Source organism: Phodopus roborovskii, unplaced genomic scaffold (genome assembly GCF_943737965.1).
Source record: "Phodopus roborovskii unplaced genomic scaffold, PHOROB, whole genome shotgun sequence".
Lineage (NCBI taxonomy): Eukaryota > Metazoa > Chordata > Mammalia > Rodentia > Cricetidae > Phodopus > Phodopus roborovskii.
This window is the reverse complement of record NW_026126648.1, coordinates 3,610,071-3,628,989: the sequence shown is the minus strand read 5'-3', so window position 1 is coordinate 3,628,989 and position 18,919 is coordinate 3,610,071.

Below are 18,919 nucleotides of genomic sequence, written 5' to 3'. Positions count from 1 at the left end.
CCAACACCTTTTATCAGTTTCTGTTGTTCTATTTATTTATTTATTTATTTATTTATTTTGCCAGTTACTTTTCTGTTCTGTGACAAAATACTGTGACGTAAAGTAACTTAGGGAAGAAAAGTTTTGTTTTGGTGACAGTTCTATCACGGTGGAAAGCATGACAATCAGCAGAGGCGTCGCGGCGGCAGGAGGAAGAATGTGGCTGAACATATTTTCATGTGTACATAGGAAGCTGCGAGAGTATACATCTATCAGTGCACAAAGTCATGTACCATAGCCCACGGAATGATGAGCAGACAAACAGTGTGCTATGCTCAGCACCAATTCAGTCTTAAAGAGGAATGAATTGCAGGCATATGATACAATGTGGAGAATCAACCTCAGAAATAAAGATATGAGAGTCAAGTTACATATTTGAATCTCTTCATATACTAACTTTATGTACATTTCAGCACAGTAAAACAATTTGAAGTTTCTGCCTCTTTGAAAGGATACTCAATATCAAATGAAAAAGCCATCAACTTGTTAGGAACTTTTGTTTCCATTAAAATTTTTAACCTCATAAAATTATTATAAAATGAACTTGTAAATCAATGAAAGCATCACTTACCCAAATTAACCAGACTTTAACTCTATCCAGCTCAGCGAACTTTTACACAGTTCACATTAAATTTTTCACTTCAAGTACTGAATATATGTTACATAATTATCTACCACCAAAACCAAAAAATTCCATGACAGAATTATAACTAGAAGAACAATTAGCTTTATATCCTCTTTCATAGCTTATATATTTTTCCTGCATCCAATCCTCCTTATTCCCTTATATTTATAACTGGTTATTTTTAGGTTAATTCTATAAAGATACATAGATAGCAAATAAACTGTACACAAATCTAGGACAGAAACAGTATTTGTTAATTGTAACAGTATTTGTCAAGAAACTATGAAGACAGACACAATTGTATCAACTGGGAAAAAACCTGAAGATGTGCTTCAGGGGCAGCCTTCTCAGAAACTATTCCCTGGTTTCCCCGCAGGTTTTGCAGAGTTGATATATTGGTAAGTGGGTTAACAAGACAGGGCAGACATAGGTCCTTGACTGGCATGTAAGGATCAGGATAATGGTAGGGCTTGATAAGTGGCAATAGAAAGCAGAGCGCTTGCTTGTAGGAAGAACATTATGTTCAGGTTTAGGAAAACTATCCTAAGTTTTACCTCTAATCTCGAGAAAATGGGTAAAGAAAATGAGATCTAATCTTTGTTTAGAATTATGTAATTATCACAGTTTAAAATAATAAAGGGAGATTTTTGAATATTTCATTATTTTTTAACACCAATATTGAAGGACTAATATTGAGGAAAAAATATCAAAGTACACAAATAAGGTATGTTTGAACTGATTACTAAATGGATAATATGATGTATTAGGCCATGCCAGACTACGCTATTCTGCAACATTTTAGTTGAAAATTCTTATTAAGTTGCTAAGATTGAATGCCATTATATGGACATAAAATCAAAAATCTACATTGTAATATTGAAACTAAACATACATACATGTACATATGCATGAATTTCTGGGATTAATAGTGTACTAATTTTTTTTTTCAGGGGAAGTCAAACTTTTCTGTGTCAGCTCAATTTTAAGGACCAAATTTCCAAATTTCTTTCATGACAACATGTGCACATGACTGTGTATATTGAGTTATATGTAATATAACATATAAAACTATTTGTGCATTCATTACATGTTTATTAGGGTAAACATGGATAAGTACAGTGAATGTTTTTGTATGACTGGTATTCAGAAGTCCTTGTCCCTGATGCTTCTAATTCACAAAAAGTCTTTGTTAACTCTTGCAATGGAATTTCATCTTAAGAACATTAATTAGTTTAGCAGCCAGTGCTTAGGTAGGACGAATAAGGCAGTCCAAGTCATAGCCTTTTAAAGAACGATCCAGGCCTGTGTACAGCTCCCAGGTAAGCAGATACACTTGCTCTATGACCAGGCCCATTTAAAATATCCTAAACCGTTACCCTCACCAGGAAATATGAGAGCATCCGAGGAACAAAGACATTCAACTCTCAGTGATCTGTCTCGCAGGAAGATTCTCAGGTGAAGAAAAGAAAATTATGTGCCCAAATTGCTAACATCACCACAAAATGTCACTTTTAATTGGATCGGAATTATGCAGTCAGGTGTGACAAGAAGGAACTGGTTATCATGAGGTAATAATGTGACAGAAATTCAGCCTCTTGCTCCTAATCCCTCCAGAGTGTTATCTCCTGATTACCAAACACCCTACTTAGGTATGCCGTATTAGTTTCTCCTTTGGATATCTTCATTCTTAGGAAAACCATACTTCCGTGTGCTACAATGTGATGGTGCTAGCAGTTTCAAATGCAAGCAGCTACTTCAGCTAAGCTAGTAGTTCACAAAAATTAATCTACCCTTCACGTTAATCTACCCCACATCTGTGGGCCAATCAAAACGCTCCTCTAATCCGAGCAGTTTTATAAGGCCATCTAAATCACTGTGGCACAGGTGCCTTGGGCTGCTTAAAGGAAATGTAACAAGAAAAAAAATTCATCTGAAGATTGTTAAGTATTTTTGGCTGGAACTGGCTGTTATCACCTAGCAACTGGAGAAGACACTGAGTGAATCTAACAAATAGCATCTCACCCATACTCTTACTACATACAGATCAAGTAATTAGGAGGGAGTAAGTATGCTTGCTGATGCCAATAAGGGAGACAGTGATATGACACAGGAATTTTAAGAAGACCTAGCATGGCTTGAGATAATACTTTAGGGAGACCACTGCCAAGGTTAGAGTCTATGATTCACATGTGCATTTACAGAAAGTGAAAACTTATTGCTCAGGCAAGAAACTGAATGTAGGTTGATAATCAACCCTCAGGGCATTATTATTAATTATTATTATTATTATTGGCAGGGAATAGAGCAATGAATATAAAGTTTGACAAGAGAGTAGCTGAGTTATGAACATTACTCATATATCTTATTTTCATAATATTATGCCAGATGTCAATGGAGGCAAGCACATATTTTAAGATTCATGTCTAAAGTAAGATGGAAATCATAATGTCTGTGAAGAAGAATGTTTGTCTGGGATCCTCAAACCCTATCCTCCAACATAATTCTAAATGAGAAACATCGAGTTCATCTCTGAAAATAAAGTGTGTGTGTGTGTGTGTGAGTGTGTGTGTATATGAGTGTGTATATGTGAGTGTGAGTGTATGTGTGTGAGTGCGTGCATGCGTGTGTGAGTGTATGTGTAAGTGTGCGCGTGTGTGAGTGTATGTGTGAGTGTGTGTGCATGTTTGAGTGTGAATGTATGTGTGTGTGTGTACGAGTGTGTGTCTGTGTGAGTATGAGTACATATCTGTGTGAGTGTGTGTATATGAATGTGTATGTGTGTGGGTGAGTGTGAGTGTATGTGTGTGAGTGTGTGTGTGCATGCCTGTGTGTGTGTGTGAGTGTGTGTGTGCCATGTGGTTCCTTAGGGATGGAGGCTCATGCTCAGGTGAGGCTCCAAGTCTAAATCTCTAGCAGAGCTCTTGCATGTGGACTGTGGACACTGGGGTGGTTAGTGGCCCGTCAGAATGCCGGAACCTGACTGGAAATTTCAGGCATACTCTGAGGCTCCCGAATTTCTGAATTTTGAAAGACAGAGAAGGTCCTGTAGTATTAATTCAAGCCCAGCCAATCACAACTAATATTTTTTTTTTTAAAGCCAAAGCTATGAGTCCTAATTGTGGTACAGCAAACACTATAAAATTACCTGATATCCTTAATTCAAAGGAGGAAATTTTAATGAAACCTGCTATCATGGTGTTTGAGACTTTTACAAATATCAAATAAAGATTTCTAAAATAGATATGTTTGATCAAGTATATGAGGAAAAATAAGTCAGAGGTGAAAGAAAATATAGGAATGCTTAATGAAATAATTTCTAGTTTTTAATGTGAAAGTGGGAACAAACCTTCAAGTGCTTAATAACAAAGGTAACATCTAGACTGTGATCTTTGTCTTACTAGGTACTTTTCCCCTTAATGTACATTTTTAGACATTAACAATGATTATGCTTGAGTATGCTTAAGTATGTTTGAGGATCTTGAAGATAGTACATTTTATGTTTATTTTGCCATTTATTTCAACTTACCTTAGAAATATGATTTCATTCTTATTTTGCCTCTCTCTCTCTCTCTCCTCTCTGCATGTGTGTGTGTATGCACGTGTGGGTGCATGTGTGTGTGTGTATGTGTGTGTGTGTGTTCTATTAAAATGAGTGTGCAGGTACATGCATCCAGGCATGTGGAGAACAGAACAAGAAGATGGATGTCTCTGTGTTACTGATACAAAACAAGGATCCCTCACTGAATAAAAAAAAAAAAAAATCACCATTGTTGTATTGTAAAGGTGCTCCTTTAATATTACTTATCTGTTTACACACATATCCTCACTTATTATCCATCCAAATGCCCAGCCTTTTCTGAATGTTGAGAATTTGATTTTAGGTAGTCATTCATGCTCACACATTAAGGCTATTACCTGCTTAGTACCCTCCCCCAACCCCTGGTCTATAAAAAGAAAATATCTTTAGAAACAAAAAAGTTCACAAAACACATATGAACACACACACACACACACACACACACACACACACACACACACACAAACACAACAAAATCCAAAAGTCATACAAACCCCAAATTAGAAACCAAACTACACAAATAAAAAGTCCAGTAAGGTAAAAAATGCCCTACAGAGCAATATGAAACAAACAAAACTCTCCAAAAATACCATTGAGTTCATTTGGTATTGGTTACCTATCACTGGGCATTGAGCTTGCCCTTAAATGTGATTTATATACCCTGTGAGACTCCATGGAGAAAACTACTTTTTTTTTCTTTATGAGTAGATGTCAGTTGAAGATGGGTTCTTGGTTAGAGGTTGGAGCTCATTTGTCCACTTTCCTCTCAGTTGTATAGCTCCATGTAGCTCAGCCCTGTGCAGGTCCTATGCATGCTGCCCAAGTTTCTGGGAAGACATATGTTATTCTGTCCTGTTGAGTTAGGATGCCACTAATTCCTGGTGTCATCCACCCCCTCTGGCGCTTACAATCCTTCTGCCTTCTTGTCCATATAGTTTCCCGAGCCATGAAGGGAAGAGTTTGATGACATTCCAATTAATTTTTAATTTGCCTGTTTATTTCCTGAAGAGTGAGAGAAAAAGTGTAATTGAATAGGTAGGAAGCTGGGTAGGATCTGGGAATAAGTGAGGGGGAATCTATGAACAGAATATATTGTAAGTAAAATACATTTTCAGATGAAAAGTAAATAATAAGGATTAAAGTAAATCACTGCTATGGTTTGAATTTAAAATGTTCTGTGCACAATATTATGTTTGAACATTTGCCGTCAAGGGAGTGCTGTCTTCAGCTAAGTTGACACACGCCATCATGCTAACAGTATCAGGCCTTAGACATGCATGTATACGGCTCTGCTCCAAACCTGCATTTTGTCTGGCTGTCTTTCTTCTTTTGTCTCCCCAAGTTCCTGCTTTCATAGGTGGAACTTACCAAAGAAACATGCCCTTCCCACTATGATGAACCAATAATTCAAAAAAAAAAAAAAAAATTGTAATGGGGATGGAAGGTTGATGGGCCTGAGTTTGGCAAGTCTTGTGCAGGTAGCCACTGTTGCTGTGAGTGTGTGAGGGCAATGATTTGCAGTATTCTTTCTCAAGTCGGGAAAATAAAAGGCTTAGGAAGAAGCAGGGATGTGGTGGGATGGTATTATACAGCCATTGTAAGGTGTATGGTTTTTCTGCCCGCTGCCGCTGGTCTTGTCCTGCCGCCACGCCGCCAGCCACAAATAATACACAGAGACTCTGTATTTGGTACAATACTGTTGGCCCGGTTACTTGTTTCTTATCGGCTAGCTCTGCCTTTAATTATGAACCCATTTCTGCTGATCTATGTATTTTCACATGGCCTTCTCTTACCGGGGAGGCGGCTGGCGTCCAGCTCTCTCCAGACTATCCATCTTGACTCCTCTTTACTACTTCCTATTTCCTCGTCTCCTAGTCCCTCCTATCTTCCTTTCCTATTGGCCAACAGTGCTTTATTATTAACCAGTATGAGAAACATATACACAATGACATCTCCCATCAAGCCATTTCTTCCAATAAATTTATTAAGACTTAGAGAGTTGTAATGAAAGGAGACTAGTTGGTTATACAAATGATCAGCCCTGAAAACATACAAATGAATAACATTACACAGACTAATCATGTTGTATATTGTGTGTGTGCACTAGCCTGTGTGCGTGTGTGTGTGTATGTGTGAAAAAGACGTCATAAATTTTAAAGAGAGTAAGTGGGTAAGTGGAGTTGTACGGGTGACTCTTCAAGGAGGAAAGAGAAGGGAGAACAACTGATGTAATTACAATGTAAAACGTATTTAACAAATGACTCAGAAAGTGAGGCTGGTGGGTGGCTCAGAGGTTAAAACTGCATACAACTCTTAGGGAGGAGCTGAGTCGTTTCTCAATGCCTTCACTCAGTTGTTCATAATTGTTTAACACTGCAGTTTTAGAAGATCGGTCATGGGAGCTCATATTTTTACCTGATGAGCCACTTTGTTGGACACCAAATATGCTTTTTATCGGATTACTTGCAAAAGGTATTTTTCATGCTCCCTTAATCTTATAGTTTTATATTTAGTGTTATCTCTCCATCTGCCATTGATCTGTATCTCTCTCTCTGTCTCTGTTATATTCCAAATCAATATAACATGTATTTTTTTCTTTGATAATTTTTTATTTAAATTTGAAACAAGCTTGTTTTACATATCAATCCCTCCCATCCTCCAGTGTCCCTCCCATAACAACCCCTATCCAAACCCACTGGTGGTGGGGAGAGGTAGTTAGGAGGAAGAGGTGGGCATGAGGGAGCAGGAATATTTAGTCAGGGAAAGAATAGAGGAGAACAAGAAAAGAGTTAAAGATACCATAATAGAGGGAGTCATAGCTCTTAAGATAAATCTGGCACTAGGGAAATGTCCCAGAGACCCACAAGGATGACCCCAACTAACAATCTAAGCAATAGTGGAGAGGCTACATTAAATGTCCTTCCCTGGTAATGAGATTGATAACATGTATTTTTATGTGGTAATGTTACTAACAGTGTAGAGATTTGCCTATGATAATCATGGAAAAAACATAGTTATGGCTATAAAAATTTTCAGATTGAGGAAGAGAATTTATGAAGAGACAAATATAAAATAATCGTAGCCCCTAATGGTATATGACTACCATCCTAGCTTACCCCAAGTCTGTGCCAAGAAGACTGTGAGTTCAAAATAAGTCTGAAGAATTCAGAAAAGCCTTGTTTCAAATATAAGAAGTAAAACAAAATGAGACAAAAGCTCAGTGGTTGAGGGCATATCAGATTTTAATCCCTAGCATCAACCTTCAGTACCACTTTTGATTCATTCATATATTATACAAGTACAAAAATTCAATTACATGTAAGCATGCAAAACTGGGAGTTTTAGAACACAATGTTTGTGTACTATCTGTGCAGTCTCAAGTAAGTTATTTAACCTTTTTTTTTTTGGTTTTCAAATTTAAGGTAAACATAATATTAATAAATCGTACAAGTTTGGTTTGGGCAGTATAGAAAAGATTTCCTGACATGTAATGAGTGTCAAAAAAAAAGCATTGCTGGAAATATCATTGAGAATCATCCAAAAATGGAGACATTTTTAGGTGAAGAGCAAAATATATTAGAATTGCAAACATGGTTTCTACCTGGTAATGTTGGCAGGAGAAATTTTAGAAGAGCCAACTTCAAACAATCCTTCAAATCACAGAATATATTTGGAATGGTTAATGAAAACTGTCAGTTTTACAGGATATGGGAATTCCCATAGGGGACATGCTTCTAGTTACACTTGAGCTGAATTCTTCAGGTGTTGGGCATGTCTGTGAGGAACTATGCTGATTAGGTTCATTGAAGTAGGAAAATTCATGCCAGAAGTTGTCAGCATTGTTCCCTGAGCTTGAGTTCTGGGCTGAAAAAAAAGCAAAGAGGAAGCTCACTGAGCACAAAGTCTATGGCTCTGTGCTTCTTGACTGTTTGACAGTGGGTTCAATGTGATCATCTCCCCAAACTCCCACCATAGGCACTTGACTGAATTGATGTGCTGTACCTCAGAAATGTGAGCCAAAATGAATCCTTGCTCACCCATGGTGCCTTCGTCAAGGCATTTTATCCAAGCAACATAAACACAGCAAACAAACTTAAACTAAGAAAATAGGTGACCATATATTCTTACTCTTTAAAACAGTGATGACTCAGGCTAGCGAAGATAAATCACAGTTGAGCAATGTTGTGGCTGAATGAGGATGGCAAAAATTTATGTCCATCCAGTTATTTTCGCTTCTTTATTAAAATCAATAATACATCTACTTACAGCTTTCTATATAAACTTCTCTTAGAAACATATTATCTAGCAAGTTGTGTACCATTCTTTAGGGAAATGCATCGATATAAGTTTCCTATCTACTGTTTTAACTTATGTTTCCTTTTGTTATTTTTTAAGGAGGAAAGCCAACAATTTTATGTAGAATCAATAGTTTAAAAAGTAACATTGCAACATTTATTGATCTACAAGTATATCAGATAAAATAATATATGACATAATTTGGAACACTGTTGATTTAAAAGGATATTGTATTCTATCTTACTCTGTCATGATGGGAGATGTGTTATACTTGTAGAATTCATATTAGTGTTATTTTCAAAACTATGATATGCCAAGTTAAAAGCATCAAGTATATAACTCTGTTTGGGTTTCTTTAGTAACCTATTGCAAGCATATAAAATTTCTCCCAGTACCCAGAGATACAATTAAGAAAAATATCACATGACTGGGTTATTTTCAGTATAGCACAGGCTCATTTTGGTAATCTATTTTGCAGAAATCTTATATATTTATAAGTGGTCCTTAACATCACAGGGCACAGAATAGTATTATACTCATATTTAAGATGAAATTATTTTCATTTTTGTTTAATACAATTTTAAACCAATAGAAAGTCACCAAAGTATGATGCTATTTTGTTATCTAATGGTGAGCTAAGCCACTGATTAGTCCCAGAGGCCAAGCAGTTAGTGGCACACACCATTAATCCCAGTACTCAGGAGGCAGAAGCAGGCAGATCTCTGTGAGTTTGAGGCTACTCTGGCTAACTCCGATTGATCCACTCTCAAAGAGAAACAGAGATGTTGTCTATTTCCTCTTCCCAGGGCCAGGGGTCCAGGCATGTCTCTCTTAGGGTCCTTCTTGTTTCCTGGCTTCTCTAGGGTCGAGAACTTTAGACTGGGTATCTTTTTTTATGCCTAATATCCACTTATGAGTGAGTATACACTGTTGCAATTTAAGAACATCATCATACAAAAGAAAGATACTATGCAACATGGTCCAGGCAGAGGGGTTTATTATTAGGGAAAGGGATCATAAAAAGTAGGAGGGGATGGAGAGACTGGCCTCCGGTCAGAAGAAGCAGGAGAGAGGAAAGGGGGGAGAGGGTTGGGGAAGGGAAGAAGGAACACACAGACAGAGAGAAAGAAAGGAAGGAAGGAAGGAAGGTAAATGGGCAGAACCCTTTTATTTTATTTGTTTTTGATAATTTGTATTTAAATTTGAAACAATCTTGTTTTACATGTCAACCCTACTTCCTGCACCATCCTGTCCTCCTCTGTTCCACCCACCAAACCCCATCCCATTCTCATTCTGCTCCCCAGGGAGGGTGAGGCCTTCCATTGGGAGGCTTCAAAGTCTGTTATAGCATTTGGAGAAGGGCTTAGGGCCTCCCCCATGTGTCTAGGCAAAGAGAACATCCTGAACATCCTTATATGTGGAATGGGCTCCCAAAGTCCATTCATATACTAGGGATAAATATTGATCCATTACCAGAGGCCACATAAACTGTCCAGTCCTCCTGAATAACACACATGTAGGGAGTCTGGATTTCCCAGCTGTCAGACTGGAATCCATGAGCTCCTCCTTGTTCAGATCAGCAGTTTCTGTGGATTTCTCCAGCCTGGTCTTGATCCCTTTGCTCATCTCTCCTCCCTTCCTTCAACTGGGTTCCAGGAGTTCACCTAAGTGTTTAGCTGTGGATGTCTGCTTCTGCTTCTATCAGTTACTTGATAAAGGCTCTGGGATAGCATATAAAGTAGTCATCAGTCTCATTATCAGGGAAGGGCATTTAAGGTAGCCTCTCCACAATTGCTTAGATTATTAGTTGGGGTCATCCCTATAAATCTCTGGTCATTTCCCTAGTGTCATATTTCTCTTAAAATCTATAATGGCTTCCTCCATTATCAATCTCTTTCCTTGCTCTCCTCTATTCTTTCTCTGACTCAATATTCCTGGTACCTCATGCCCATCTCTCCCCTCTTCCTCCTATCTAGTTCTCTCTTTGATCCATGCTCCTAATTTGCTTGGGAAATCTTGTCCCTTTTCCTTTCCCCAGGGGACCATGTATGTCTCTCTTAGGGTCCTCCTTATTTCCTAGCTTTTCTGGCAGTGTGCATTGTAGGCTGGTAATCCATTGCTCTATGTCTAAAAAACATATATGAGTGAGTACATACCATGTTTGTCTTTTTTTGTGACTGGGTTACCTCACTCAGGATGGTTTCTTCTAATTCTATCCATTTGGCTGCTAATTTCACAATTCCATTTTCTTTTTCTTGCTGAGTAGTACTCCATTATGTAAATGTATCACAATTTCTTCATCCATTCTTCAGTTGAGGGGCATTTAGGTTGCTTTCAGTTTCTGGTTATTACCAATCATGCTGCTATGAACATAGTTGAACAAATTTAAATTTAAGTCCTAATGTATCAAAGACCTGAACATAAATTTAGCCATATCAAACCTGTTAGAAGAGAAAGTGGGAGGTACCCTTGAACAAATTGGTACAGGAGACTGCTTCCTGAACATAACACCAGTTGCACAGGCACTGAAATCAACAATTATAAATGTGACCTCCTGAAATTTAAAAGCTTCTGTAAGGGTTAAGGACACAGTCAACAAGACAAAATGGCAACCCAAAGAATGGGTAAAATCTTCATCAACCTCACATCTGACAGAGTGCTGATTTCCAAAACATACAAAAAGCTCAAGAAGTTAGTCACAAGAACTTCAAATAATCTAATTAAAAAGTGGGGTGCAGAACTAATTAGGGAATTCTCAATAGAAGAATCCAAAATGGCTGAAAGACACTTAAGAAAGTGCTCAACATCCTTAGCCATCAGGAAAATAAAATCAGAAGAACTCTGAGATACCATCTTTCTCCTGTCAGAATGGCTAAAATCAAGAACACTAATGACAGTTTATGCTGGAGAGGATGTGGAGAAAGGGGAACACTCCTCCACTACTGGTGGAAGTGCAAACTCATACAGCCACTTTGGAAATCAGTATGGCAGTTCCTCAGGAAAATGGAATATGTCTATCTCAAGATCCAGTAATTCCACCCTTAGGCATATACAGAAAGGTACACGTTCATGCAACAGGGCCCTTCTAAAAGGAAACAGAGCGAGTGTGCACAAGTCATGTTTTTAGTGGCTGCAGCTGAGGGAGTATCCCGTCAGAAGCCCAAGCATAGGTCAGTACACATGCCTGAATACTAACACATAACATGGCATAAATCTGTGTGGGTTACATCGTTCTGGATGGTTTCTTACAGCCAGCTCTGTCTATCTTGCTGCTAATTTCAAGATGCCATTGCTTTTTAATGCTGTGTAGCACTCCATTGTGTAAATGTACCATATTTTCTTTATCCACTTTTGGGTTGAGGGTCATTTGGTTTGCTTCTAGGTTCTGACTATTACAAATAACACTGCTATGAACACAGCTGAAAAATGTCCTTGCTAAGTAAGCCACTATGGAGTTAAAGGAAACCTGGCACTAGGACAATCACCAGGAATCCACAAGGATGACCCAAATTAAGAACCTAAGCAACAGCAAGAAAGGTACCTTAACCACCCTCCCTCTACAAGGAGATTGATGACTACCTGAATTGCCATCATGGAGCCTTCATCAAGTAACTGATAGAAGCTGGTGCACTGATCCCTAGCTAAGCACTGAGCTGAACTCCTGGAGTCCAGAGGCAGAGAGAGAGGAGAGATAATGTGAGTCCTGAATGACAGCTGGGGAACCTGTTTAAGACGAAACTATGTCCCCTGAATGTGGGTGACGGTTGGAGGCTTGAACAGTTTATGGGGCCACTGTTAGTGGCCAATACTTATTCCCCATGCATGAAATGACTTTTTGGAGTGCATTCCCTATGGAGGGTTACCTTCCTCAGCATAGATACAGGAGGGGTGGAACTGGGATTAGTATGTAAAATCAGATTTTTTCATCAATAAAAAGAGAAACAGAGTTTATACATTTAATCCCTGCTCTTGGTGTCACACACCTTTAAACTCAGCTCTAGGGAGGTGGAGACAGGAGGTATATGGCTGGGTGTATGAATACAACACAGGAGATAAGAGCTCAGAGTATTCAGTCTCGGGTTTCAGAAATAATCCATTCAGTCTGAGACTGCTTTCTAGATTGCCCCTAGGTCTGAGCATTCAGTAGAGGTAAGATCTAGTGGGTGGCTTCTCTGCTTCTCTAGTATTTCAACATTTACCCTTATATCTGATGCCAGATTTTAATCTTAAGATCTATTAGAACTCATGCTACACCAAATTAATCATATATTGTAGGAAAATTTTTGTTAGTCACTGGAGTCTAAACTATAAAAGAAAATGTTCTTTTGGCTTCTCTAAATATATATTGAGGTTGAGAATCAGGAGTAAAAGCAGCATTAACGTGTGAAAAAAAACAAAGAAGCCAGAGTCAGTCTGAGAAACCAAACCAAGTTTTACTAGCAGGCTTTTAAAGGAGTTCTAATTAAAGTAATTTCAGTTTAAGTATTACTTGGCATTGCTGGCATTGCTATTCCCTTGAAAGAAATCTCTCTCTCTTTCTCTCTATCTCTCTCTCTTTCTGTGTGTGTGTGTGTGTGAGAGAGAGAGAGAGAGAGAGAGAGAGAGAGTGCAGATCTGTTTGTATGTGTTTGTGTGTGCTTGTACCTGTGTTTCTTTAAGGAGTATTTTACTTGACACCTGATTGGCAATCTCTTAGCAATTTTAGGCAAGAACTGCTGCTAAAAAACTCATGCTCATATACCCAGGTTTAAATGTGTATTTGAAGCTTGATACTCAACATCTATATTCATGGCTTCAGATACTTCATGAAATTTAGTTACCAAACAAGATGATGCCCATAGCCTGAATTCTTTTATTCTAACAAGTAGTCTTTTGCAGAGGGGTAGTCTGTGCTCTGTCATCATTGTTATTTTTAGAAATATGAGAAACAAAATTCTCTTCATTTTTGAATATCACTTTAGAGACATCCGTGAAAGAATGCAATTGAATATTTAGGATACAAAAGTGAATCAAAAACTGTTTTATGAGCTGTTTTTTAGACAGGTTAAAATATAAAAGAAAACAAAACAAAACAGAAGGTATAAATGCATTTCAGCTTTTGTCCTCATTTGTACAGGGGTCTCTGTGACCACCACAGACACCCTAGTAGGCAAGAAGGGAGTTTGTTTCCACATGATTCATTAGCAGATGCTGGTTCAAACTTAGGAAGTCTGATTCTGAGTAGTTTGCTTTAGGCATATTTAAGCACAGCACACCTTGTTGAAAACTTTTCTGGTTATAATTAACTAAATGCTTCCCATATGATAAAGCTTAAGACATACCTACATCTAAACTCTTAGTAAACGACCTGTAATGGCTTCCATAAAAATGGGTCCCATAGATTTACTGCCATGTGACAACTTGCATAAAGATAGGATTCTGTAGATTGCAGGCTCACAATAAGGGTCTGGGGAAAGATCTGGTGTGGACCAGGACACAAAGAGTATCAAGTTAATGACCAGTGCTTCCGGCCTTCGGGGTGGGTAACAGGTTAAGCAGCCCTCCGTGTGTTTGACGTTTCTCTTTCCCTCTTGGCCTGTTTGTGAGCGCAAGGACCTGTGTATCCTCCACACACTGCGTGTTTCTCTGCTTTGCTTCTGCATTTTGGATTTGCTGCCCAACACCATTCTCCCCCGGCTCACCGCCTCTTCACTGGGGCACGCTGAGCTTATACTGAGGCAGGTTCTATACAAACCTCCTTTCCCGTTCCACTTTGAAAGTGCTTGGTTACTCCTTCTCCTACTTTCCACCCCTCGTCCACATGCAGACCTTCATCTCCCATCTCTACCTAAGGCTTGGTTCGTTACTGACATAATTCCACCCTGTTTGTTCCTGGTTGTACCGAACCCCTGGCTGAGATAGAGGGGCATATTTTCCCATTGCTATTAGCACACGCACGTCTAAGAGACACGGATTTTTCTGTCTCACTCTTTGATTCCGCACTCGTGTGTTTACAAACATTAATCACCATAAGATTGCCAGCTTTGGGACTCCTAGGTCGGTCGGTCACAGGTATGCAGTGTTCTTTTTTCCACTGTCACCTGGAGTCACACTAGGATGTCCCTGTCCACTCCGTCGTTCCCACAATCATTGGGATATAGGATCACGGGTAATAAATACCCTTGTCCCACACTTGTCTGCATTCCACCCCATCTAACACCAGGTCAGGTATATCTGTGCTGCTTTTTCTTTTGCTGGTTTCACACTCTCTGTGGTGTGTTTTGAGTTTCAAGACAGGATCCTGCATCATTTAACTACCCTGAGAACTGATGCCGATGATTTTTTTGTTTACTATGCCAAAAATGATCCCTTCATCCGCTCTAAATCAAGTATCCTACAAGGTCAGGATAGGTCCTTTCAGGAGAAGGACTGGATTCTAATGTGCTAGCATATCAGGTTAGTAGAGTAGGATCCAGGGCCAACACTTGATCTGAAGACAAGGGGTACAGTGATGCAATTGCGTTATGATGACCCCCGTGTCTGGTGTGCCTGGAACACATTAAATATGCAATATGTTGTTACCCAACAATGAAAACATGGCTTCAAAGTGATGTAAGGCTTAGGATATAGATTTTTCTAAGCAAGACGCTTGAGGGTGTGTTATAGGCAAGCTTTTTTTCAGTCCTAGCTTTATGCTGTGGTTGTTATCAGCTTAAATTAATGAATACTGTAAATGCAGTCTGTGTGGATGTCCATTAAAAATTATCTACTATTTCCGTTTCACAATCCTACTCTTTGCTACTATTGAGGTAGTTTCTCTTATCAATCCTTGAAATCTCCATTTTTCATAATCATTGCTGTTTTGAGAAGTTAACCATAAAAGGTCTTCCTACTGTGCTCTTGAAGTAGCTAGGCTCTAGGTAACACCCCATCTCTCTCAAAAATCCAATTGAAAAGCTGAGGTAAATTCCCCTCCTTAATGCACACAAGTATAAGCAGTTAGTAGTCTGCATTAATCTCTTCTGTGCTTTGTCTAAGAATCTGCATGGCCAATCTGGAAAAGAGATTGTCTAAATAATTTGAAATGTTCCCATGCATATGCTATTTTTCCCCTTCCCCTGGTCTGCGACAGAAATATATATATATGTTTCTTCATCCCTTGATCCCTTATGTAAGACAAATCTCAATTTGACGTGGCCACATAGGGTTTACCAAACAAGCAGAAAGGGTGGTTACACCCAGAACAATCCATTATCTGTAACAACTGAAGATAGGAGCTTTGGTTCTGTCATAGACATGACTGACTCTATAAAAGAATATTACAAGTGATGGTTGACAATAACAATTTATCATCTCATTATTTCAAGTCATATCAACTAGTTTAAGTATGCATATGGCAAAATTTACTGCCCATGAGATTAGCTAACAACCTAATTGCTATATATTTTTGCATGCTATTCCCACTATTAGACCCCATGATGACCTGGCTCTGGTTCCGAGGTCCCAGCTCCATATGTTTCTGAGTTTCTAGGCATGTTCGCTGCCATTATCTTCCATATTACTATCTCTTTATTGTATTGCCAAGCCTTATAAGCTACGAAAACTTCTGGATAATGAATCATGATACTCCCCAGGCCTCTTCTTCCTAGAAGATCTACATGGGGACACTCTAGGAGACTCAGACTTGAAACACACCTCATTTGCTACCTTACCCTGGTGTAACATCATTCATAGGAAATTGACTTTTAAAAACCCATCATTTTGTGTTCCTACTAAATTTTTCAGTCAGGATGAAGGGAAATGAATACTCTATGTTGTGTGAAAATCACTACTTAGCAGACCATGGGAAATGCCACAGGAAATGGCACTTTTAATTCTCTCCTCCTGTGGGACCAGTGTCCTTCAGGAGCGGTTCACCAGCTCCTTGTGCTGTGGAACCTCCAATGGTATGAGCCCAAAGCATCTCTTATAATTTTTGATGGGATAGATGTGATAGGGGATAACTTGCCTCCCACAATCAGATACATCATTGAAGCTGGGAGGATCAGGGGAGCATTGCAGGCCTGTGTGCATTGTTTTTTACAGTATGTTTGTTGTGTACTATTGATTTCTACATAAAAGTACAATGTCTATGAAGAAAAGAAGCAGAGAACAAATCCACTCCAAAGAAAATAAATCCATCCACACAACTGCATTTGATGAACGAAGTTTCCCTTCCATCCTTGGCCTTTCTATGCTATACAACTGCTGATAAAAATGATGAAATTTGCTTTTTTCCCCATATTTATGCATCGGCCTGCTATGTTGGTACATTCATATTTATTTTAACAATGTTTCCTGGCAGGAATTAGTATATTTCCTGTTTGTACACATAAAAGCACATATGGTTTAGGGTGATTTAACAATTTCCCAGTGCGATGATAATCGAATGCAGGTAGTATTTAAGTTCACATCTTTCTACCCTCAGAGGTTGCACCCTTAAATGTGGCTTTAGACTGTCAACTATGAGCAGGAGCATGCTCTATCAAGATGATGTGATATTATTTTTTTATAATCACACAGAGACTTATTCTTTCTTATGAGTGTCTGGCCTTAACTTGGTTTTTTTTCTAGCTAGGTTTTCTTAATATAACTGACCTACCTTTTGCTTCTGGGTATTTATCTTTCTTTTTACTGTTCTTTACTTCTAGACCTCCTCCTTCTCCTCTTCTAGCTCCTCTGTCTTCTCTTTTTATCCTTCTGTTTATTACATTTGCTGGTAGCTCTGCATACCCCACTCCTGCCTAGCCCCTGACCATTTACTATTTATTAAACTAATCAGGTTCTTTTGGTAGGAACAGTAACACAGCTTTACAGAATTAAACAAATGCAACATAAAATAATGCAATGTATCTTTGCATCGGTAAATAAAGGTGTCGTAGCAGAAACAAATGTAATACAGTTTCAACTGATATTGCACACCACCTGTCTACAGAAGGGACCCTTCTTGCATGGCTGTGAACTGACATTTTCAGAAATGTTTGTTACTATGGAGAGTTCAAATGCTTAAGATCTTGTGAGAAAATTGGAGGGAGAGAGAGTACGGGGAAAGGCAACTGGAATCAGGGTCACCTCAGACATAAACTAGAAATCTAGTGTAATGAAAACTCCTGTATACTATGATGGCGACCATAGCTAACACTCATAGTGATGGCTATGAAGAGCATGAACTAGCCATCTCCTGTAAACAGGCAAGACTTCTAATGGAGGGATCAGGGCCCCAACCCAGCCATGTAAAATCTGACTTACAAATTGCACTGCCCACAAAATGAGCTGGGGTAAAGGTGGTGCAGAAATTATGTGAGTGGCCAACTGATTACTGGTCCAGCTTGAGACCCTTACCATGAGAAGGCATCCACCCATGACACTGCTTGGAGGGTCAGGAAACAGAGCCTGGACAGCCCAGAGACCTAGAATACAACCAAACACGACGGGCCAAAAATCAGTCAATGAAACTATTCCTGATGATATTCTGCTATAGTCATAGATTATTGCCTACACCAGTTGCTCTCAGAGAGGCTTCACTTAGCATAAGATAAAAACAGATACAGAGATCCACGGCTAAATGTTAGGGAGACCTTGGGAATGCTATTGAAGAGGAGGAGGGAAGATTGTGAGAGCCGGAGCAGACAAGGAAACCACAAGGGAAGCACAGGATCAGCTAACCTGGGTTTAGAGGAGCTCACAGAGGTGGGACCAACAATGGGAGAGGTTGCTTGAGATGACCCAGGCCTTCTGTGTTTATCTTACAGTTGTGTAGCTTCATCTTGTGCAGACTCCTAACAGTGGGAGCAGGAGCTGTCTCTGGCTCTGTCACCTGCTTTGGGGACCCTTTCCTCCTACTGTGCTGCTTTGTCCAACCGCAACAGGAGAGGCGGTGTCTAGTCTTCCTGCGACTTGATTACCATAGCTGGCTGATGTGCATGGGATGCCTGCTCTTTTCTGAAGAGAAAAGAGGAAGATTGTTGTGATATTTTGTTTATGATCTAACAAACACAGCTTGCTTGAAGATCAGAGTACTAAGTTAGCCACAGAGGCCAGATAGTGGTATGCTGCACACATCTTTAATTCCAGCACTTGGGGGACAGGGGCAGATGGATCTCTGTTAGTTCAAAGCTACCTGGGGCTATACAGTTATAGATTCAGTCTAACAGGAAACCAGAGCTCAGACAGAGGTGATCTGAGCACGTGGAGTGACATGTCTTTATCCCTGTGCTAGGGAGGTGGAGATAAGTGTGATGTGGCTGGGCTGAGAGAGGAATATAAGGCCAGAGGAGACTGGAATGCAGGGCAGTCTAGGCATTCAGTCTGAGGTTTGGTGGAGAGCAGCACAGTCTGACATTCAGTGGGTCGCCCCTTTGTCC